The 24,360-nt window shown below is 42.2% G+C and overlaps 1 protein-coding gene and 1 long non-coding RNA gene across 4 annotated transcripts in view; one reads left to right on the plus strand and one right to left on the minus strand.

Moving 5' to 3' along the window:
• The window catches only part of efna3a (ephrin-A3a), a 400,882-nt gene that overhangs the window by 260,111 nt on the left and 116,411 nt on the right, over positions 1-24,360 (minus strand). The window lies entirely within an intron of this gene.
• LOC113015377 (uncharacterized) lies at positions 1,255-23,677 on the plus strand. The gene is made up of 3 exons (XR_003271093.1): positions 1,255-2,004; positions 4,663-4,706; positions 23,442-23,677. It is a non-coding gene; the product is annotated as an uncharacterized LOC113015377 (long non-coding RNA).

Below are 24,360 nucleotides of genomic sequence, written 5' to 3' on the forward strand. Positions count from 1 at the left end.
AGGTTGTTTGTGTTCTTCTGGACGTAGCGTTTTCAGTGAGGAAGAAACGTTTCGTCGCTCATCCAAGTGACTTCTTTAGTCTCAGCTGACTGCAGGTTTCCCCCAACCTTATAAACAGTACACTTGCACAATGACTGAAACTAGCCCACTGTCACTTTAGGACAGCAGGGAAAGACGCTAACCACCTCTATGGCTACGCAAGTGGAAGCGGGTGGCTGGATGATCTATTGCAGGCTACGTGCAGTTTTTACAGGCTTTACAAAAAACGGCTTTGTAACAGTTTATTTTAAGGTCCACTTCTTTCTGCATTAATCTCCACTGAGACAAATTAAATAACTAGCCTGACATTGAAAGGGATAAAAGTTGGGTAACCACACTATAAGAATTTGTATACTTTTAGAGAGAGGAGGCGGGGCTAAGCGGCCACTGCAGTGTATGTGTGAACTGTCGAAGAGGAGAGTGAGGAAGCACAGCTGGTATCGGTGTATCAATACTGCGGAAAACACGTATTGAATCCTCTTTCAGCTGTTCAGAACCAATGCATATTTGGACGATGCTCGTTTAAGTCTTATGTGGCAAAGTGCTGAAAATGCAGAACGTTGTGGCTTTCCTTGTCCGTAAAGTCGCATCTTATGTGGCATTTGAGCTAACGTCTTGCACCAGCGTGTGGAAGCACTGTATGTAAATCAAAGCTAGCTAAATGTGTTTACAAATGTGCAGACATGTTCATACACACATACACAGCAGCTCTGCTCTCTGTGTCAGCCTGTCTAAGCGCCTTCCCCTCCCCCCCTCTCAACATCTCTCTCCCCTTTTTGTCCCCCTCTCCTTTTCCCTCCCCTCGCTGCTCTCCTGCCTGCGAGCACTATTTCAAGCCTGTGCTGAGGACAGAGGGAGGGAGAGAGGCAGACGCGCACAGATGCGCAGTTAGAGAGCGAGGGGAGGGGAAGGCAGACAGGATTTGGAGTTCAAGTGCACGTGCAGAAAATGGGCTGAATAGAGGAGAGTCGAAGCAGAAAGGAAACCAGGAAAGGGAACGGCAGGAGCTGGAGACAAAAGACACAGTAGCTTTCTTTCTTCCTTTTCTCTTCAGAGAAAAGAGAAGGTATTAGCCCCATGAAAAAATGAGAACCACAAAATTTGAATATAGCAAGCATAAGACAAAAATGTATTCCAATTCTTGCCCCCTCCTCTTTCCCCACCGCCACACTCCTCCTCCTATCCCTCCCTCCATTAACCTCCAGTCTCTCGCTTTCTCTCCTCTCTCTGGTTGGCTTTTTCTCCCCTCCCACCTCTTCTCACACACATGCACACGCCCCGGACTCCTTCCCACTCATTTCCCTCATGCTGTTCACTTTCACTGGAGACCGACCGCAGTAAGCTCAGTTTTTGCCTTCTTTTTCTTTTGCTCGCCATTCTGCTTTTTATACCCTCATATACAGCAGCGGCGCCACCGCCTCACTATGCGTGGCAGCCCTGAAAAACGCAGGCCGTGGATTGTCCCTGCATTAGACTGCATGCCATGTCCTTTCCTGTAAACAGTTTTTTTTTTCTTCTTCCCTTCTGCAGTATATATATTTTTTCTCCTTTCAACTCCATAGTTGCGTTCTCTGTAGAAAATCTTATCTACATTTTGAAGTTGAAGCTGAGGGGTTGAAGATTATGTCTGAATGGACACATGAAGGAGACTGAGGCAAAAGAATGAGGGGAAAATGGAGAGCATGGCCTTAGAGAGAGAGAAGGCAAGAAAGAGAGCAAAAGAGACGTAGGAGAGTACCGGTACTGGCAAGAAAAACGGGAGGGGGAAGAGAGGACCAGTAAGGGGATAGACTTGGGAAGGAGGGACAGCTGCATAGGAATTGACAAAAATCGCGGGAAAAAGGGGGGAAAAAAACTCCAGAACGAGAAGAAACTGGACTTCTCTCCAAACTCAGACTCGCACTATGTGGCCGCCTTTGATTTTGTTTTCAGACATGATTTTTCATCAGTTCTGATCATTCATCTGTGAGTATACTGTGTACATGTCCTTTTTCTCATATTCTGTCTTTCTTTTCTTCCTCTTCCCCCTCACCTCACTTCATTTTTTCCCCCAACTCTTCTCCTTTTTCTTTTGAAAAATGTGTTCCCTAGGTTGCTAATCCCCCCCCCCCCCCCCCCCCCCCAAAAAAAAAAAAAAAAAAATCCTGCTCCTCTATCCCATCTCTCGCTCCACCTCTCACCTTCTTTCGGCGTCTTTCTTTCCCCCCCCTTCTGCCCCTTATCGTGGGTTATCGCTGTTCTCCTTGCCTCTCCTTCAAGGATTACCTCTGCTCACATTTAGATGAGGGCTTTGGAAAGGGATCACTGAGTGCATCCAGTTTTAGGGGGGCCCCTGAATGGGAGGCCAGCACTCGAAAGGAGGCATGTGTGAGACTCTGTTCATGTGTGTCTGTGCATGTGTGTTGTAATATGTTGGAGTGTGATTTAGAGTTAAGGGAGCCGGCAGTACTTACGCATGCGTGGAGTTGCTCGATGATCACGTTTCGTATTCAGGGATTGTGCCATGCTGCTAGTTATAAAAATGTATAGAAATGAAAGCGGAGGTAGTTGGATGAGAAATGAGGAGAATTAAAGTATTGCTGTTTTGTTTTTCATTAGATGTTTCTCTCCTCCCATACGGCTCCCTTTTTCTTTCTTCTTCTTTTTTTTTTCTTTCCCCCCTCCTTCATCCGGGTACCCCCAATCTCTCTGGCTGCTTGTAAAGACAAAACCCAGTCCAAGATGTGATTTTTAGTATAAAGATTTCAGTTAAATGGCAAACAGGTTTTTAAACTTTTGTATCTGAACCATGACTTTTGAAGTGCTTAACTTTATGTAAGAGCAGTGAGGTAAGTACAGTCAGACAATTGAGAGACTCAGGATATATAACAAGTCCCCTATCGTCCATTTGCAGTCCATCCAGCCCTGACTACTTTTTTTGTCTGCGGTATTAGCCTTGGATATCTTCTGACATCTCCTTTCTTTTCCTTAGTTATACATGTGTCTGCTGTTTTTTTCTTTTATTTACATATCCTTCTGTTATGTCACATTCTGTACCACAGTTGCTATCTTAATCCAAGGTATTGCTCCAAGGGGTGCGTATATGTGTGTTCCTGCGTCGTCGTTCTTTATAGATGTGAATGTGCAAACGATAATCCCAGAAATGCTTGATCGTGCAAGTTTATGCTTTTTCTTTTTTCTCCCCCCTTAAGTTTAAAATCCTAATCACCTTTTTGTGCATTAAGACTGCGTAGTTTTGTAAAGTGAATTCAAAACTGTCATCTTGTAGACTGGTTTAATTGTGTAGCCGAGAGCGTTGGATAACACTCTCTATCCTAGTTTGGTAATAATAGTCTGTGACTAAATGTGTGCTCAATTTGTGTGCAATGAGATGACAGCATCACTGCATCCTGCGATCAGCCAAATAGGGAGGGTGCTTTTTGTTTAGCATCATTTCAGGGTCAACCTTTCCATGACCTCCACTGTACTGTAGCTCTTAAGAAAATGAAAGGGAAAAGCCTTTGATGTCAGAATTTTGCTGGATCCGCATATCTGCTCTGGTTAGCAAAAACACAGAACAGGATAGGCTGGCTAAAGCTGCCCAGAGCCCTCAACCTGCTCTTATTTATTTTAAATTCATTTTTCCCCCTTCAACTTTGGCTAAAATCTGCCAAGCATGTTTTGATTCCACTTCTGAGCGGATTTGGTGTCTATTGCCCTGTGTAGTGGGACCCCCAGGTTATGAAATATTACTCAGACAGACCTGGTGTTATGTAATCTTACGTAACTGAGGCGGCAGCTCAGCAGGCTCGTGATCAGGGGCTCTGGAGGAGAAGCTATATGGGTCTGCTTATGGTATGAACTCGCTGGCAGGGTCAACACACTCCTGACTACCTGGGACTTAAAGGAGAAGCTGCACAAAGGATGCTACAGCAACCATACATAGTGCATCAAACTGAGGACGATGACCCAATTTGTAGCAGGTTGTTTTTGTGCTTCTCTTTTAATCTGAAAATGTATAATATAGAAGCCAGTTAATGTTAAATGATTTACTAATCTCTGAATTTAACTTTAAATAATCTACTATCAGACCTTCGTTTGTAATATTGAAAATATCCAGATTATTGCGGTCCCTCTGCTTTCCCCACGATCCTCTACCAGCTCTCCGTGAATCTCATGTGTTTCTCATTCATAATTGATGGCATTCAACCGCAGCATACATTACTGGATCAGAACAGACCTCAGGAATTCCCATGCAAGCTGCCGTTGTAGCAGGTTTGAATTTTGGTGCTGACGGTTTTCCTTTTAACCTGGAAACTGTAGTGCTAGTGCAAAAGAATCGGGCTTAGTGTGAAATGTAAACTATACAATGAAAAGAGACAAAGTGTGGTCTGTAGCAGAGGACTAAAGACCTTGAAATAGTGGCACAGTTGGGGGGGGGGGGGGGGGGTAATTTTACTTTGATATTTTAGCTCTTATAATAAATAACCTATAATAAAATGGTGTGAAATTCTAAGCTGTAGATTCAGATTAGCTTTAAAGGTGAATAACCCACAATCTTTTTATTCACTCACATTTTCCAAATTTCACTACATACTGATTGAAAGTTGTTTCAAGTGATTTACTCTGATTTGTCTCTTTCAGACTGAACCTGAAACAGCCAGATCATCAGGACGGGATTTTAAAAGGTAAGGAAATTTCTTGCTATAAAGGGAGATGAAAGAAGCAAAAAATTCTGTAGTTTGTGCTTTACTGATCAGAGTTTTGCTTATTGGCACTCAGTAGTCAGGAACACTTGGTCAGCCATTTTAGTCTGTGGTCCGATCGAAAAGCCGATGCACCATCACAATAATTGAATTACTCTTCCCTGAGTCATCCTGTTGTGACACAGATATCTGCTAACCATGGGCCTGCGTGAAAGCGGCAAACATGCAGTCTTTAACTGCACATCTTTTTTTTTTTAAACCAGTTTAGTGCAACTCTTGTCAGCTGGGCTTGATCTTAGTAAGCAACAAGTGGAAGGGTCATCAGTTGGTCATGTCCTGAATATCAGATGCTGTTGAAAAGTGAGAGAGCATGGGTATAAAGACAGGCCTGTGGTCTAGCCTTGAAGCTAGCTTTGGAGATGCCTCACATTACATTTGTGTCTTTGTGCTGATGTCACCCCATGCCCCCAGACCAGCACGAGGATAAGAGCTACATTCTGCCTCTGTGACACAATAGAGCCCTTCTTGCCCTGATATTTTCACAATGTTTTTGCAGGGCCCTCGGTGTGCACACACATGCACACAGTCCTCTGCAGGCAGCACAGGCTGTTGATTCAGAGCTGGTATCGCTGCTGTGCACTTTACCTGATATTACAATTCTCGTGGAAGGTGTTTGCTCAGATTTGTAGCACTCTGCTTCCACGGTGCGTTGTAAATAACACGCTCTCAAAATGACAAATGTTAACGCTGCTTTATGAACTGCGTGCTTTCTGTAGGATGTGTCGATTCAGTGGTGCTCTGGTTCCCTTTTACAGTCCGTACAGTCTGGAGGTGTGACATGGGTTAACGTCTGAGGCCTGGAGGAATGTGTCCGGGTCAGCGCTGAGAATTCCTCAGTCCTTCGAGACTAGGTCACTGCACTGGCAAGAGTCTGCCACCTATTTTAGCATGCGCACTGCTAACTCTCCCTCCCCTCTTTATCTCTTCCAAGTCTGCCCTTCTCTATCCTTTCATTTCATCCTTTCATCTTTTGTTCTACCTTCTTGCTCTCTCTGCTGTCTTTTAGTTAATCTGTCTGCTTGTCTTTCAGTCACACCATCTATTTTGTTGTCCTACTTTGCCTACTGATTTTCTCGCTCTTTGTTCTGCCTTTTATTTGTCCCCATGCACTCGTGCTCGTATTTCTTCAGTTATTCATGCCTGTAGGTATTTACACTCCAGCCGTCATTATACTGTCACTGTCTGGTTTATCCATTCTCAAACCACTCGCCCTCCTTTTGTTTTTCTCACTTTGTCCTTTCTTTCTTGTTTTTTTTTCTTTCCTGTGGCACATTGAGTTCAGTGCTGCAGGTGCTTTCAACAGGGCATATGAAGCACAGAAGCACAGGCTCAACTGGCTTGCTTATTAATGCAGTGCAGTAACATGCATGTGGTGCCTGGTGCTGGTCATGTATGATTTATATGGTGTTCTTGCACACAGGCTGAGGGCTTTCATACCAGCTATCAGTATTCCTGAGTGAAGGAGTTTGCAGGCTCACCTCTTCATTGGCTTGGCTAACAGCAGGGGTGACAGACAAACCCCCTGGTACTGAAGTGTTCCCACTGATGGCAGATGTGGTGATTTGACAGTCTGATCCTCACACGCTGGCTGGCTGGAAGCACGCACTTCAGACGTGCAGTTTTTAGACATCATGCAGAGTGCAAGGCACATCTTCTAGACTAGGAATGATAATGAGATTGGGGGTGATTTAAATTTGAGAAAGAATTGATGTTTTTTTTGTTGTTGTTTTTTTTAAAGCAGGTGTTTGATTTGATAGGAAAATACTTTCCCTATATAAACTGTTAGCAACAGCTCATAGTTGATAACGACTGATGAGTAATTGATCATTTTTAAGTAAAATAAGGATATCTGCCTAAAATAGTTGGCAATCAATACAAGAATTTCATTTATTGCACAACTTTTTAGCTCCTTGTCAAAGTGTTTCAATATTTTGCAAACAAGATTTGCTGTCTATGTTTAGCATCCATTTTGTGCCAGTCAATATGTTGGTGGGTCGCTAAGAAATATCTGCAGTTCATTTTAGTTTAGACATTTAGTTTTCTCCTATTTTGATTTGTATGACTTGAATACAACAAATACAATATATAAGCAATTTCAAGCATCTTGGGCTTTAACAATGTTCCATTTTAGTATTTCAACCATTTATAGATAGAATGGGAAGTAAACCAGTTTGTGAAATAAAAAATTAGCTGCAAAAAATAAATCCTTATTTTAGTAACTTTATTTGCATGTTAATTTTTGCACTTTCATTTCAGGAGCCTGCATTAAAACCACTGTACTAAATTAAATAAATCCAGCATGTTGGAATTTGACACCAGATTGTGTGACGCACAGTAAAATTGTATTTACTAATCTGACAGCATAGGTGTAAATCTGTTTGTGTGCACTCTTTGGACTAAAGCTTTGGTGGTTTCAGACAGTGAGGAGAGGTGAGACGTGAGTAATAGCAGTGACTGATGTCACAGACAGCAATGCGCCGCTTTAACTGCCCCCCTGACCCGGCTTTAGGATTGCAGCAGCAGCGTGCAAGCACCCGTGGGTAACGCACGCCAAAGCACATTAGAGAAAGGGACACGGAGAGAGGCAGCGAGGGAACAAACAGAACACACCTCAGGGGGACTGAGAGACAGGGAGACAGACGGGTTGGGTGGGGGGTGTCGGATTAAAGAGGACAGAGAAAAGCTGAGAGACGTGGTGAAGTCTGGCTCGCCATGCTGCTTTTTTTTGTTTTCTTTCTTTCTTCCTTCAGCAGACTGTCTGGTTTGAGTTGATGTACTACATCACAGCCTCGGGTTTCACTGTCAACCTCTCTTTGCTGGATTCACTCTGTCACATGTGTTTATTGCAGACGAGTCTCTGGATGTAAAAGGAAATGAGCTGAACAACAAATGTATAATGGTTAAGTAGTCCGATGGGAAAAGGTCAAACATTTGGTCTCTGAGGATTTGCCGCTTTTTTAAATATGACAATTCTAAGAACAGTGATGACACCATTGCACTTTACATTCACAGATGTTTCACTTAGAGCTCACAGGGTAAAAATATTAGAGGCCGCTATCATCCCCTTCATGCACTGGTGTGGTGTTTCTTCGTTTTAGGAGGGGAAAAATTGGGAGAATTGGAAAATTTCTTCTGACAAAAGGGCTTATCATTGGGTAAAACCTCAATCAACAGAGGGGTCTGGTGTAATGGTTATGGTGCATACTACAAAACTACAACATTAAGTTTAAAATTTTAATTCCTGTCTGTGGGACTTTCGTAGCATATATATCATCACTTTTAAGGTCTAAAAGTAAAGCAATAAAAAAGCAAATCAATTCAAAAATAATTGTAATGTCTCACCCTTTTTTTTTTTCTTTTTTTTTCGTGTCTCACTTTATCTTGTTTATATCCATGGTCACTGTCTGTCAGCTCCCCTCATGTTGTGAAATTGCTAAAGGTGAAAATGCTAGTGCGAGTTCAACAAGGGGATAAATGAGCGACAGTGATGTAGCTGAGGGACTGCTGAGCTGGCTGCCTCAGACATTATTTCCCATGCAAGTCTGATAGATTGACTCCCTCCTGTGCTCCACTGGGTCCATTGAGCACTACGAAATATGCAATTTGTGATGATTCATGTGAGGCAGTAGAAACATTTCTGTAGCTCAGATGCACCGAGAGACAATAAGATGTTTGATCTACAACCTAGAATTTGGTGTCATTACAGTCACACCTACACACCATTGTTTAACATGACTAACCTCCCTCTTCTACTGGGTCAGTACATTACTTTCCCGTCTCCTCCTTATATTTATGAGCCACAAGAAGCAGTTTTATTTACACACCTACATTAATTTATAAGAATATAGCAAATCTATAATTTGTATATTAAACCTCTGAAAATGGTAACAAAGGCCTAAATGCAGTAGAATGAAAGCTGTGCCCTTCTTTATACTTCCTTGTATGCTGCAGGTGTCACTGCTAGAAATTAAGGTTTCCTGCTCTCTGCTTCCAGAAGTGTAGAAGAAATTTAGAGATTATGATGATCTAGATTGCACATACTTTTTTGTGTTGTTTTTTGTTTTCTTTAGATTGGAACAGATAAAACAACCACTTTTCCTCATTTAAGCAAACAACACAGGTGGCTTGCTTGCACCTTGCATCAAACAGTCCGGCAGCTGGACGGTCAACTTGACCTGGGTATTTAATAGCCCATCGCAACGATTTTACTCAGTTGTGTAAAATGTGTTTATGTCAAGCTTTGCAAAAATTAATTATCACCAAAAATCACACTTTATATTCCGCAGCCAGATGTTTAGATTTCGTTTCACCAAATTCTGTCCTCAGTACAGGTTAATTTGACAAAAATACACATCAAAACACAGCAGTACTGTCATTATTGAAGTCAGTAGTAATAATTATATCAATCTGGCTGCCAGCTGATCCAACAAATACATGATTTTTAACTTGTTTTGCCCCATTTCAATGAAAGTTATTTATTACTCCATTTGCTAATAAGCCAGTGGCAGTCAAAGGGTATCTGGGCTTTCCTAAATGAAATATGTAATGTCAAATATGTAATGTTAATGCTGGCGCTCACTATTGTCCATCAGGCTTGCCTTATAAAGCCAAACAGTGAATTTCGTAAAAGGCATTGCTATAGGTAGCTGTATGATTAAACAATATCTATACAGCATACAGTATCGTCTCTAAGGCATCATAAATACTACACTCAAAGCTAATTGATGCATTTATCATTGAAATCCATCTCTAGAGCCGAGGAACCTTGAGCTGAAAGTGCAGAGTGCTCATTCGCAGGCACTCAGCACCCATGTGTTTGTTTTTTCGCCACTATCACTTGAAAGTCACATTGAGCTCCGAATCCCAAATGGCTCTTGATGTTTTGATCTCACAGCCAAGAGATGAGCTGATGCACAAAACGGAGCAATCCTGTTTGCGGTTTCAAGGTGATACTTCAAAGTGAGAGGATGTCAAACATGTTTTCAGCACAGGTTAAAATCACTGATGATGCAGTACGTGTCGCAAGTAAATACATTACTGGTTTAAATGCCAGAAGGTATTTGCACACACAATGGCCTAGAAAGACCTTGAAATTCTAATTAATTAAATCTGGTTGCTTTCTCCATTGTCTAGACAAATGAAGTTGGCCAGTATACAACTTAAGAGTATCCTGTCCTTGAGAATGAACACATTAGATTAGGAGCATCTGTCCATATTAAGTATTTAAGTGATGCAAGCTAAAACTTTACATTCAAAGCTGAAATGATATCTTGGACTTACTGTTTACAGAATTATTCTTGGAAAATTGCCACTCTGATTTAATTTGCCATTTTCTAATAATTTTGGGTAAAAACTACTGATCAGAGTAGGAATTGACACCAAGCAAAGTTTTAGGATTCTTCATACTAAAAATCACTAAAATGAGAAATTGGGCAGAAGTTTAGCTCTTTTCCAATCTGAACATGTTGGGTCCTTGCTGATGTCGCTGAGCAAATGTCAAGCTCCAGCTGGGAGTTTAAGTTGAAAGGTCAGAATTAAATCCTTCCTTTATCGAGATTTCTTATTGCGCCTGGTGAGACAAATTCATTATTTAGACACAGAATTTAAGTGAGGGGAAAGAGTCAAAGGTCATTTCAGCTACAGCTGGAGGGTTCAGCCTTGTTTATTTGCAGCCATGACCTTCTCGCCCTGGTTATCAACAAATCGGATCTTGCCAAAAAGAAACTAACACGGGGAAAACTGTTGCATAAAATATAAGTAAAGCAGAAATCATAGTCCTACTTACTACTGCTGCAGAGAGGGAGAGAGACAGATGGATGTATATCCATCTGTCTCTTTTCATATATAGAGAGATGTATGTACATTTGGAGATTGTGGTGTGTCAAGGGTTTTGTAACCTGACAGGGCTTTAAAAAAAAATTACAACAAAGAGAATCCCTTTTTAAATTTCACTTTCTGCTTGAAATCACCACTGATGCTGAAATGCTGTATATTTTTTCTAATTTTCCTTCTACCTTGCTTAACAATTGGTGACGTAAAAGCGCTGAGGGTTGTAGAAGGCTGTAGAAATGAGTGGTCTTTCCCAAGTGGACAGTTAGTAGCTGTGCTGCTGGTAACACATCACCCTTCAACCCACCATCACACATCCTCCCCCCTCCTCTGCTGTGGCGCATCACCCCACTCACTTGCTTTCAATCTCTCCTTCTCTCTCCTTCACTCCCTGGCTTAATATTGATCTTCATTTGTTTCCTATTGATCTGCCACTCCACCCTCTGCCGCATTGAGCAAACACAAGGACATACCGTGCACGCAGAAGCTTACAGACGCAGTACATGCATGTGCGCATACACGTGCGCAAACCTCTCAGATGCAGATGCAAAGAACAAAAGGATAAACACGACTATTTGCAAACCTATAAGACATAAACTGCTTCAAAGGTTGTGCACACACCTGCAATCACACTCTCCTGATATGAGAGCTTTTAGGCTGAGAACACGGTGGTTTGGAGAGGTCTCAGCTCAAGCATCAGGCAAGCTAATGGCTTACAAAGGAACCTGGATTCTATATTGATCCAACACTTTCAGAGTAAGATGAAAACATAGTGAGTCTAGGGCTGCTGGTGGCAGGCGACACAAGTACAGCTGCAGTTCATTTCTCAGGTTTGCTGAATTACAGTCAGAATCATTAGAACAACAAATGAGAGGCATTCATTTTGGTGGTAATTGTGTAGCGAGGTAAATGAGCCGAGGTGACATTTGTGGCAGTAATTGCATATTTCTTGAAAACTATTCAGTGAGTTCAGAGTAAAATTTTACAATTAAGTCAGTCAAGGTTAGAGCTGCATGCTGATGGGCTTTCCCAAAATGGTTTCATAGCAAATACTGAAATGTAATAATGGCCTATCATCTGTTAGGGGGAAAAGGAGCTAAAGCACACAATGGGATTAAGGAATTGGTGATCAAACACTTCCAAAAATCTCAGCCTACCTTTTCCAGTATCAGCAGTTGCGTAGAAAGGAATTTGCACAACTAAAATTTTAACATTAACACTTGCTGTATTTGAGCATTGATTTGTAATATACTGTTTCTGCCGCTTCTCTTCCAAACACTGTCTTTGCTAGATATTTGAGATCGCATGCCCTTATTCTCATGTTTGAACAATATTGTACCCCTCCCTCTCCGTGTTGACGGACAGCTTTTCACTCGTTGTATGATGTGTCCTCAAACTACTCTGCAAATCAAGAGCAAACAAACTAGTTCAAGCATAACCCCAACCCTTACTGTGAAAAGACCAAAACCAACAAGGCGCTAGTCCATCTCTTGTGCAATCTTTGGGTGGCTATTGGTTTCTGCTTAAAACTTAATTCTTTGTAAAAACCTGGAATGAATACAAGCCATTTCCAGTTTCAAAAAGGCTTCCCTAAAGAAGCTTGGATTGTGATACATACAGTTGAAGTGGTTCCTGTGTTTACATCAGGCAGGATTAACATAACTACACTGTCCTTGTCAATCATAAAGGAATGGTGCCATCGGCATGTTTTGGCATGTTCCTAACTGATTTCTTAATGAGGTTTTTTTTAATTATTATTATTTTTTTATAATAACCAGGTGCCGAGAGTTTGTCCACTGATAGGTGGACTGTTTCTGCAGACCAACCAGCCACACCAAATTTTTGGTTGGCGGCATCAAGTTGCCATGACACCAGACTGTTTGTCATGCCCTCTGACCTCCTTTCAGGACATGCTGTGCTCAGTCAGACTGCATCTCCAGCAGCGGCTTGAGTTCAAAGGGCCAGAGGAGGGGAGTGAGAAGCAAGGGGAGGGGAGGCTGTGTCTGCACTTATATTAGATAAGATGCACCACAGGCAGTACTCTGCTTAAGCCTTAAGTGCATACAGACAGGAACACACAAGCCCATATATACATCAACATGTGGGAATCTTGGTGCACACCAACAAAAAAGCCATGCATTTGTCTCTTTCATTGTATTGCAGTGTCATAATTATTGCATTTGTTTGGGTGAATGCTGTTTAATTTATGACGTTGGATTCTATTTTCCAGCGTTATTAATGTATTATTCATTGCCATTGTCTTCAACTGTCTCCGCTGTACATGAATTTTTGTACCACCCTCTCATTCATGCTTTGTTGATGGCACAGTGTTCGTTCTCACCATTATCTTCCACTTCAACCGTTTCATACTCTGCAACACAGTGTTTGAGGCTTCCTGTGTCATAAATGCATAAATTGCTATACATTTTTGTGCTACCAAAGGCAGGGCCATTATGGTTTACTTGGTCATGAACAAATACTTTGGGATGAGTCCAGAATGACTTCTGCTTTAAACATCACTGTTTATTTACATACCCAAACTAGATGTTTAAATTTGTTTACTGATTCTCCCTATTCTATCCTGCGGTATGCTAATAATCTACACAACGCTCTGCAGTTTTCAGGAATGCCTAGGTCAACCATCCAGCAGCTCCATGTAGCGCCATGGAAAAATAAAGCTCCATGTAATTCCTGGTTGTGACGTTAAATACTTCAATGTCTTTCCTTATTGATATCCAGAGGTGTGACTCAAAGGTAAATGGCGCAATAGATCAAGGGTAATGATGGCTAAATGCCTTTTAGCCTGACTTTTTATGAAAATGATCCCAAATTTGAATTTCCATCATTAAAAACACTATTAACACATTAGGACCTTTTGGAAGAAGACTGAAACGCATGGATCATTGCTGCATATGTTACTCAACATAATCGAATACGGGGCCTCATGTAACTGCCTGCAGGCTTAATCTTTCCTTTTGTCTGTTAGCCAACAAAAGCGGCCTTGCATCATTTGTCAACCACAGTCAAACCATTAATAAAAAAATAAATACATTTTTTTTAAATGGCCCATATTATTTAAAATAATTACACACTAGATGCATATAAAAGCCCCTATTATGGAAATGGAACACTACCATGTTGGTCTACATTTATTTAATGCCTAGATATTGTGTGTAATCTACAAACTTGTGTATTTGTGTGAGAGTGTTCAATCTCTCCTACTCACACACTGGCCCACACAACCCAATAGCCATTGACAACAGTGCCCTAGCAACCATTGGGCATCATGCCAAGCCACTGAGGTTGCCTGGTAGTGTGTTCCCATGGTTACATTTTCTGCCTTTGTAAATAAGGTACGATGAGAGCGAGGGGTGGTGGTGGCAGTGGGGTTGGAGAAATTGTACTACAGAGTCTCATTTTATCTTGGGAGCTAATAATTTATGGTTTGTGACTCGCAGATACTAAATCTGGAGCTTCAGCCAGCTGTATTCCTACTGAAGGGGTGCTTCAGCATCAGCGGGGATCTGGGGTCAGTCCTCTTCACACACAGTCCAATCAGATTTTTAAGGAGGGCTGCACAGATGCATGTCATTTTCATTTTTTTTATTTTTTTATTTATTTTTTTAAATACACACCCATTCCAGAGATCTTATTAAAATGTGGATTAGAGAATAACATGGATTCGTATAGTTTAATTCCTCTGAGATTTCTAACAAACATTTTAGGGATTTTCTTGTTTTTGTTTTGTTTGTTTGTTTGTTTTTTGCTCTGATGACGTGCATTTGTTTTGTTTTGGGGTTTTTTGTTTAAAAAGAAAAATCAAAAAATCAAATAGGCCGGCATTGTTCCCTCACCTTGAAGTTGAGAACCACCGTCTGAGGCCTGCATTCCTGTTGAGCTAGCACTTGCCAGTTTATTTGCTGTCACTGGGCAGATTTCGCTAGACTCTGCCCCTACATTGTTTGGGTGGTGCCGTACTCTGCGCATCACTTCTCAAAGCCAAGGAGTGGCTGAGAGCCACCTGAAGTCTTTGTTCTGTCTTCGAAGGCAGTGTAAATGTTTTGATCATTTGTATGAAAAGTGGTGGGCTTGATTTTTAGTTGACTGGATAACTCGTCTATTTCTCTATTGCTCAGTTTTGTTTTATATTTATGTATATATGTATACATAAATGTTGGTTGTGTGTGTGTGTGTGTGTGTGTGTGTGTGTGTGTGTGTGTGTGTGTGTGTGTGTGTGTAGGTATATATATACTTATTTATTTATTTATTTTAAATCCTACTGGACATTTGTACTTGTATAAAACTACTCCTAGTACTAATCTCGGGGTACTTTAGCAGGTGTAGAAACATTAAAGTAGGAAATGAGTACTAAAGTATCAGATTGCAAGCTAAGATTTGCTTTATTTTGAAGAGTGGAGGTTGGCTGTCATAAAGCAAACAACTTAAACCATCCAAGGAACTGGGTTCAGGGAGTTTGTTACTCCTAGCAGCAAAAAAAGGAGAAAACGACCAACTTGGCAGCAAATGCTAGAGAAGCAAAAAAAACAAAACAAAAACCAGACGCTCAAACCCAGTGCAGTGAATTGCACTCTGGATTTGGTCATTGTGGAAAATTCAACAGCTTTTTGTAGGGCATTTTAGTCTTGACTGACTTACAAGATCCTGTGCATGCATTTAACACCATGTGAGCTTTTTAGATTTGTCTCATCCCTTAACCAACAATATTTTTTGAATATGTACAAGAATATTGCAGCATTTATAGCCTTTTCAGGCACAGTGTCACATAAACAAATCTTTAAATTTGAGAAATCGTTTAGTACTGTTTTGGGGCTACATTGTTGTGTTGAAAGCTTGGATGCGAATCTAATGTGTTTTTTTTGTTGTTGTTTTTTTCTTTTTCTTTTAAATTGGCGCAATACCAATCTAGAGTAACTGATTAGCTTCATTAATGACAGATTTTAATTAATGCTCTCTGCACAGATATCTTTGTTATAACAGCTGGGCTCTTTGGTGCATTTTCTTCAATTTGATGACCTTTTTGTGGCAACTTGCATCTAACTTTATACTTCTGCTCAATATAATTTCACTTTCTCTCGCGCTCCCAAAAGGGGCGACTGTTCTCGCGAAGCTTCACCTAACCCAACACCAGCTGGGGTTCGGGCTTATAAGCCACCCCTGGCCTCCAGTGCAGGGGCTTCCCACCAGAATCTCACTGGCACACAAACACACCCAAGCAGATTGGCAAAGAGCTGGCATTGGCATAACCATGCCGCATTCATGCGTGATCCGACTGCGAATGAGGTGAGAGGTTTAAAAAGGGGAGGAGAGGAATCAAGAGGATGGAGGGCGGAGAGAGAAGGGAGGGTGGTGGAGTTGTTATGAACAGAGATTGTCTGGAAAAAAGTTGTAAAGAGTTTGTTCTGTGAAATGTTCAGTGATGAGGGACAAATAAGAGGCACTTAGAGGTGGGAGGATGGCCAAAGGAAGAAAATGAAGGATGGGCAGCGTGGGGGCCTTTCAGTATGGCAGAGGGGAGGGCAGAGGGGTGAGGTGAATGAGTTTATATTTGGAAGCTGGCCCAAAACAAGTCTCTCTGAAGTTTGAAGTTTCGTGAACACAGGCTCGTTTTTCTTTTAAGTCTTTTTGAATCTTTAGTACAGTCATAAGACAGTTTACAAACTACTTTTAGTCCTGCTAATGTAATTGGATAGGGCCCTTCACAGCCATGTATCATCCTAATAGACCTATGCTGGGCAATGTATACTAATACACCCTTAATGGTTGTGGCAGGCAGCAGTGAGTTACCCTTTAAGGAATCTGTGATTTCCACTTATGTGTTTGCATCCAGCTCTGTGAGAGACTAAGACTTGTGCATTTAATGTTTTGTTTTGTTGTTTTTTTTGTGCAGTGGCCAAGCTGAATGGAAGGCCTAGCAACTCAGCTGTGCAGCAGCTATCAAGTAATCAATGAGTCCTTGAGGCACACAGGAGCAGTGTCAAAACACAGCCATTGACTGCTAACAACAGCCAATTTGCTGCTTTTGCAGGAGATCACCTCAGCTAGATGTCGAATGTGTGGGTGCGCCCCATTATTTATGGAGTATAATGAGGCAGATTGACTGGATAGTGCTGTTACTCCAAATTGTCATCCAATTATTCACCCATTAGATCCTGTTTGCTACACTGAAAACTCCTCTACAATGCACCAATTTTTGCATTACACTGAATAATACCCTATTAAATAGCATAAATCGGCATATCCTCTTACAGTGTACAGAGGTGTCTGACACCTTCCTGAGATTCAGATGAGGAAGAAAGTCATGCATAAACCAGCAAACGACAACTGGACAGAATGTACATCAAATGCGGCTTTTATCTGTATTTACAGACTCAATCTCATTCTTCCATTCATGTATGCACTCAAATTTGCCCCCTCGATTGCTCTTGGGAGGCATTGTCCTCTGTTCTCAACAGTCATCTTTCAGCATTACAAGCCTCTCTGCAGCATTGCTCAACTCCACAGGGTGCTTCACATTTGTGTTTCGGTTTGCCCTTGTTAGTATAAAGACCTAAGGCCAGTGATGTGTTCACTACTGCTGCAATTCTGTTAGGTAACACTTGACAATAATTCACCACCGCAAGGTCAGTTTTGCCTTTTTAGAAACTTTTCAGAGAATAATTTATCTTTATGTGATAACAATAGAGAGCAGGGATGTGCATAAAGAGTTTAGTCTGATTGCTTTAAAGGGATGAGAAATGATTGCAGTAATTCACAGGCTGGCGACAAGTGGGATTTTTGTTTCTTAATGGAAAGTACCAAGATGTTGTAAATTTGAAGATTCTATAGCAGTTGGTGTTAAATCTAAGCGATGGCTCCTCCAAATGGCCACACGCAACAGTGGAGCAAATTGCCAGATCTCAGAGGAGTAAGATAATGAAGCACATTTGCAGTCAGTCTGTCCTTGAATTCACGTGGCTCTCGTGTTGTGCTTGGTTGTACACAAGCAAACAATGAATAAAGGGTGAAAACGCTGCCCACTAACACATTTCTGACTGCCTGGCAACAAGACCGCCATGTCTTTTTCAGGAAATTACAAAAGACTTTAGATGCAACCCTGCACCCAAACAACCTATTCATTTAAGGATGGACAAGGCAATCTAAGACATGGCTTAAGTCTCCTAGTAGAAACACGGTTTAATGTCAATTTTAAAAATGAGCTAAAATGATGCAGGTAAAACACAGCTGGAATTTTATTTCTACGTAATTCTATTTGCACAGCTCTATGCTGCTGCTTTTTTTTAGAGCATTGTAAAACGTAAGGAAACCTACAGGTTTTTTTTTTTAGGAGGGAGCCTTGGATGTAGAGTTTAACAAAGGCAGTTTTCTTCTCTGTAGAAATTGAGACGTGCAGGAATCAACTCCAGTGTTGGCTTAGGGCAGTTACTAAATGGGCTTCCATGCAGGAAGGAATTTGCTCCATTGGCCTACGTAAATCCCTGATGTCCTTGCCACCAATTGAGGTGACTGCTCTCATTGGTATCTATTCCAAAGGATACTGCTATTCAACTCAGGACCCACCCACTTAACATCTCCAGTCAATATTTGGCCCGTGGCTGCTTGATGTTGCTGAATGTCCTCAAATTTGTGGTATCCGGTCGTCACTGAGTTTCGTATGTGGGTGCTCCTTATCTCAGGCTCGGCAGCAATCACTGCTCATCTCAGTGCCAGGCCATTTCAGCTGATGGCTCAACTGATGCCCCTCTATTGTTTTGAGACTGCACATCTGCAAGTTGCTTTGCAGTCCACTTCCACTTTAGCTTCTCTTTTTCACCATCCTGTCTCCAACTTTATCTGTAGGCATCGATTCCTCCTCCTGTTCTATGCTGGGGTCTTGCTGCCTTCCCTGCCACCTGCTTTCCATGTTTGCACACTGAAAGGGCAAGGAAGTCCCACAACACACCCATGCTGCCAAATATAAATTACTACAGATGGAGATCAGTCTTTTATTGACTGCAGTTCTGAAAGATGCCTTTTAAAGTAAACTGAAGTACAATCTTTAACATAAGTAAAAGTGAAGAGCGGCTGAGATGAAGGCAGGTGATCTGCTATGACGATCTCTTATGGGACCAGGCAAAAGATTATATTTAACTGAAACAGCTGGCAATTTCCTTTTGACAATCAAGTCATACCCTTTTAGTCGAGCTCAACCTGTCTCTGTATTTCCTGTTTTTAACCCAGTTAACAAAACCGCTTGAATAACATCATTTTCTGCAGGAAACTTCAGTTTCAGCTTTTCCAACGTTCCCCTTTGGGCTCTTGTCAATGATGCCCCAACTATGCAAATTTTATAGGCAAAATGCTTAAATATAATCGGGGGGTGCGCAATCTTATTGTGTGCATGTATATACTAAAGGCTTAAGAATGCTTATGGATTTATGTCTCGACATCCCACCATAGAAGTGAACAAAGAAACGTTCCTTCGATCAGCTTTGGAGGTCATATGTGATAACCTTCAAAGCTGATTGCAGTGCTGGAATACAAGTATGGCTTCAGCAACAATAAAAACAGCAGCACAGGATTATTAGACTTTAACCTCTGAGAAATGGTGGAATAGTGCTCTGTAGTGCTGAATTGAATCTTTGAGGATGTGGAAGATTCTAGCAGCTCCACTTGCAGAAGTAGGTCAGGCAGACGCCTACAGTGAGCAACTGCAGGTTAAGTGCTTGTCTTTGTATTCATAGATGGTGAAAGTCTGCCTCCACCTCTGGTGGGGGGAGGTGGTTGTCGACATACTGCGTCTACCCACAAGAGGGAGACAAGTCCACAAAAATGCAGAATGCGTTATTTCAATTCAACCACTTTGGTGTTAAACTTTGATCTTGTAATGAGACTGGGAGGGGAAAAAAACTTCAAGAAGCTTATTTGATTCCTCGCAATAGAGAAGTCACTAGAAATATTGTACAGTAAAACATTTGAAGCTTTGATGGCTTTGAGATCATAAATGAAGCAAAAGATGAGAAGACTGTGTGGAAGAAGACTCCAGTGCTAACCTGCTCCTGTGCTCTGCAGTGTGAGGTAGTTGGTTGTATGGTTTCGCATAATAAAAAGCCTGGAGATAACTGTACAACCTTCTAGCTTTCCCTGCGGAGTCACCCAGACTTCACCTGAATGCATCCACATCGTGCCTCTTGATGTGGTAAGTATGAAGAAGAGCACAAAAAATAAGTGACTTCCTTTTTTAAAGTGGTAATGAGTTTTCAGGGCTGTAGTTATATATTTATATTCAACACTTTCAACATTTTTAAAATCTCTTTCAAGGTCTTTTGGACGAAACTTCTGTTGGCTTTTCAGTCAACGACAAAAAGATGCACCAATGCTCCATGCTGTACAGATGGCGTCCGTTATCAGATCTAAAATAATTTCTCCTTCAGCAAATTCAATTTCACACCAATAATTATAATGAAACATGGAGGGGGGTGGAGGAAAAAAAAAAAGCTACAAAACCGCTTTAAATCTAATACATCTGAAATACTAATTGGGTTTTGCTGTCGAGACCCACCTAATCCAGACATCAATATATCCACCTTGCTCTGCAGTGCTCTTTGGTTTATTTGGTGCAGTCCAACGGGGTATAGAGCAAACTATCAATAGCGGTTTGTTTCTGGGCTTTTGTTAGCACGCCATGCACAGGAACGCAGAATATTTCCTGATGTCTTTGGGCTGGAATGTGAGGAGCCTAAAATGCAGGAAAAGTGGAAATTTAATATTTCGTTGAGAGTCAGAAACATTTTATGGTCTGGTAGTGACGATGTAATTCAAGTTTGCCTTAAGTCCCCTATTGTAACAGTTTGAGTATATGAACAGTTTGTGAATATGGCAGAGCTGTGGCTGTGTGTATCCGGCTGACACAAGTCTCCAAAATGAACTGTGCCCGCTGCTCTCTGTAGTCATGGCAGATAATGACAGTGTGCCCAGACGTTCCTATCAGCGTGTCCTCGAGCACAAGGCTGTATGTGAACTTGCTTACTGCCTCCGCCTCCTTCCTACTGCTCCCTCACACCCCCACCCCCTTCCCCCACCCTGCTCTGTCCCCCAGTGTGTCTGGCTAGTGGCTCAGACACCCAGTATCCGCATTGCGTTGCAGTGCTCAAACGAGGAAGGGGGGGAGAGGAGGGGAAGAGCACATATCAGCAATCTCTGCCGATCGTTGCTCTTTTCTACGAGCACACAAAGAAACTACTCCCCAGCATCTTCTGACTCCAAATTCAGCTGTTTGCCACCTGCTGTTTTACAAAAAGGGCGGCTCAAGTCTCCATTTGTCTTTAATTTTTAGCACATTTCACACCGTGACTGTTTTCCCCGTTAACACATCTGTTTTCTGGTTACTTTATTAGTCTGCCACTTCAAATTCTCACTCGTTTTCTAATTTCGGAGATTCTTCTGTCAAAGGAGTTTACTGACACTTTTTTAATAATAATATTTATTATTATATGTATTCAGGAGTTGTGGAATAAAAGCTGCTGAATTGATGCGTAGATGGTTCAGGCAGGTTGTGTTGATGAAAGACTGAAGAAGAGAAGCAGCAGTTTTGTGGTCAGAGCGGCTGGGAGGTTAATCACCTTTGGGCTTGCTGTGGCTTTGATCCTCGCGCTGTGTAAAATCCACAGCCTTGGTCTGAGCTCCCTACGCTGCCTCTTCCACCCCCACACCTTCATTCCCCTCTATCCTGCACACACTCTGACATAGATGCATGCGTGCACGAGGACAAAAGTGCGCACACACCTCAAACACACGCCCCTCCCTCTGAACACATTGACTCTCTTCCAGATGCACCGAGCACAGCAGCCCAAGTTCAAACGCACACGAAGTTAGACACCCACGTAGAGACACACTGCATCATGTGAACGTAGAGTTGGGGGTTTTTTGGGGGGAGGGGGGTTGTTGTTTGTTTTTTGTTGTTGTTTTTTTTCCCTTTTCAGGCGAGACGGGACGTCAGGCCTGGAAAGAAATGAAAGGGGGGGTTGGAAAGCGAGGAAGCAAGGGTGCAGAGATGAGGAGGGAAGGATGAAAATGAGGGGTAGGGCTGAGATGAAGCAGGGGGAGGCGGGGACAGAGTGATAGAGGGTGTTCAAGCAGGAGAAGAGAGCGATAGCTGGAGATACTGCATGCTTGCATAAGTGTCTGCCTGTGTGTGTGTGAGAGAGTGAATGTTTGTATGTAGGTGACACAGATTTATGAAGGGGAGGGGGTGGGGGGTCATAGCGCTGTTGGTGGTTACTGGGTGGTGGTGGTGGTGGTGGTGGGAAGTGGGGTTATTGGTACAGCACCAGATAATGGAATCAATGCAATCGTCTGTTTTTTACTGTGGTGTACCTGCCTCATAGTCTGTTCGGACTCTAATCGCCTGGAGAATTAATGATGTGACTTGGCAGAGGGAAACGGGTACAGAGCAGAGCCAGGGACAGCGCCTGAGAGAGGGATAGAGGAAGAGGAGAGACAAAAAAAGAGCAGAGCGAGAGATGGAGGGGTAGCGAGAGGGGAATAGCTTTTCTGTTCGCCGTCGCCGCTGTGTACTGCACTCAGAGGAAAAGGAAGACTGAAGATGAGGCAGGATAGGTTTTATCAAGCGCTGTTCTTTACCGCTGGATTAATTGGCTTTTTTTTTTCTGTAAGAAGCAAGAATGGATCAATAACTCATCGTAAGAGTGTGTGCGCTTATACCTGTTCTGTGTACATGCACTTGTTGTATGCGTGTTCACAGGGAATGAGTGTGTTCATGTAGGGACCACCAGGCAAACAAATGGTGAGTTCGAAATGACTCAAGCGGGCCGTCTAACAAATCGAGCGATTTGACTGACCACATCCACCCGCCATATTCCTTCATTATGTCCACCTTCATGTTCATTCTGTTATAGGGTCTTTTTTTTTTCTTTTTTCCTCGAATATTTCACTTCATTTCCCCTCCAGCCTCTGGTTCACATCCTCCGCTCTTTGTCTGTCATGCGATGTTTGAGAGCAGCAGAGAAGCTCATAAAACTGGGGCAGAGGAAAATATCTCCAAGCACAGAGACAAAGAGGAAATGGGGAGAGGCAGTGTAAACTCTCACACAGACTGCAAAAAGGCTTTATATTGTGAGCACCTCACTGTCGCATGTTTGTCTGCATGCGTGCACCTGTCCACAGGCTGGTTTTTGGTATATTAAGGACATGCTCTGGATTTTTGGCAGGTGACAGCTTAGTCATCTGGACACAACATGCGTGTGATGCAAATGGAGCTTCTCAGCTGTGCATGAGTTGTTTGAACTCTGCCCGATTCTTTGTGTGGTATCTGCCATGTCAGGCTTGTGTGACTTTTTGTCTGGCTAAGAGTAAATCAGTGCTACTCCCTCAAGGCTGAACATCTTTGTCATGGGGGAGTGATTGCATAATCCTGTGAGATCACAAGGCCTGTAGGAAATGTAAGACGACAGTGTCTGCGGTTGCAGGCACAGCTGTCCGTGGATGTTACATATATGTGCACAAAGATTCGTTGCGTGTGTGAAATGCACGACCGCTCTAGAGTTTAACTCGTCCGTATAAGGCCTGACTTGTACGATAAATTTGCGGGTTTTTCTTTGCGTACTTGTCTACTAATGCTGTCTGCCAGCAGGGGGCGTTTTTATTTCAACGACTTGCTGCACAGACCTGCACTGAATAGCAGGCGCTGGCTACATCAGGAGGAAAAGCAGCCAGACGGGGCCCTGAAAACAAAATGTAGACGTGTAACATTCCGATAACGGATGTTTATATGCGGACTCGTGTCCTAATCAAATCCGTCTCTCTTCACAGGATTTGATCCAGTTCTGTCGGACGAGACGATCGGACTGCATCGGAATCGGTAACCAACAATGGTAACGTCTCATGTGACGCATCAATTGTCATTTTAAAGTATTTTTTTCTTTCCCCGTAATGTAAGATGGCATGTATCTAACATAATTGCATAATAGTGGCGTAAACATGACATGCTTATGAATTAACCACAAAAAGATGGCACACGTCACTGCAGTCCATTACGTAGAATTGACGGACACCTGACTGCGAGCAGCTCTCGGTGTGCTTCGTTGTCCCTGAGACCCTTAACCTGTGATGATATGAAAGGTCACAGGTGAGGTCCTTGGGAACAAAGCTGCATGCATTTGCTTCTGGATGCCAAAAACAATGTTCTTTAATAAAGACCAGCAAAAGTAAAAGCTCCAGAGTGTGCAGAATGATCTCCAGAGAGTTTCCTAACCTTCCCACTCATCCTGGAAAAGCTGAGAAGAGACAGCATGGTTCTCTCCAGGGGGCAGAACCTTTTGGCCGGCTTTGTGCTCTGAGTATCAGCCATCTTTTAATAAAGACAGCCAATGGTCGTGACCCCGATATGATTCGCACAGGACTTCTTTAACTCCAGAGATGGAAAACTACAACATTGGAACCTTTAGGGAGAGTTTTAAGCTCCTCATGGCAGCTGAAAATTTGTGCGAGTTCCCTTTTAACACATTCCTGAAAACGATAGGGAATTATTCATGTTTCTTTTCTACACTTTAAGACTAAATTAGCTCTTTAGGTTAACAGAAAACTGGCAAATTTTAAGTTAGATGTTGGTACATCCAGTATTTTTATGGATGTGATGTGTTATTGTATTTAAATGCCTTGTGAATCCAATAAATATAAGAGCACTTGAAAGCATTTCAAACTAATAAGCTGTGTTCCTTTATCTTGTGGG

Source organism: Astatotilapia calliptera, chromosome 22 (assembly GCF_900246225.1).
Source record: "Astatotilapia calliptera chromosome 22, fAstCal1.2, whole genome shotgun sequence".
Taxonomy (NCBI): domain Eukaryota; kingdom Metazoa; phylum Chordata; class Actinopteri; order Cichliformes; family Cichlidae; genus Astatotilapia; species Astatotilapia calliptera.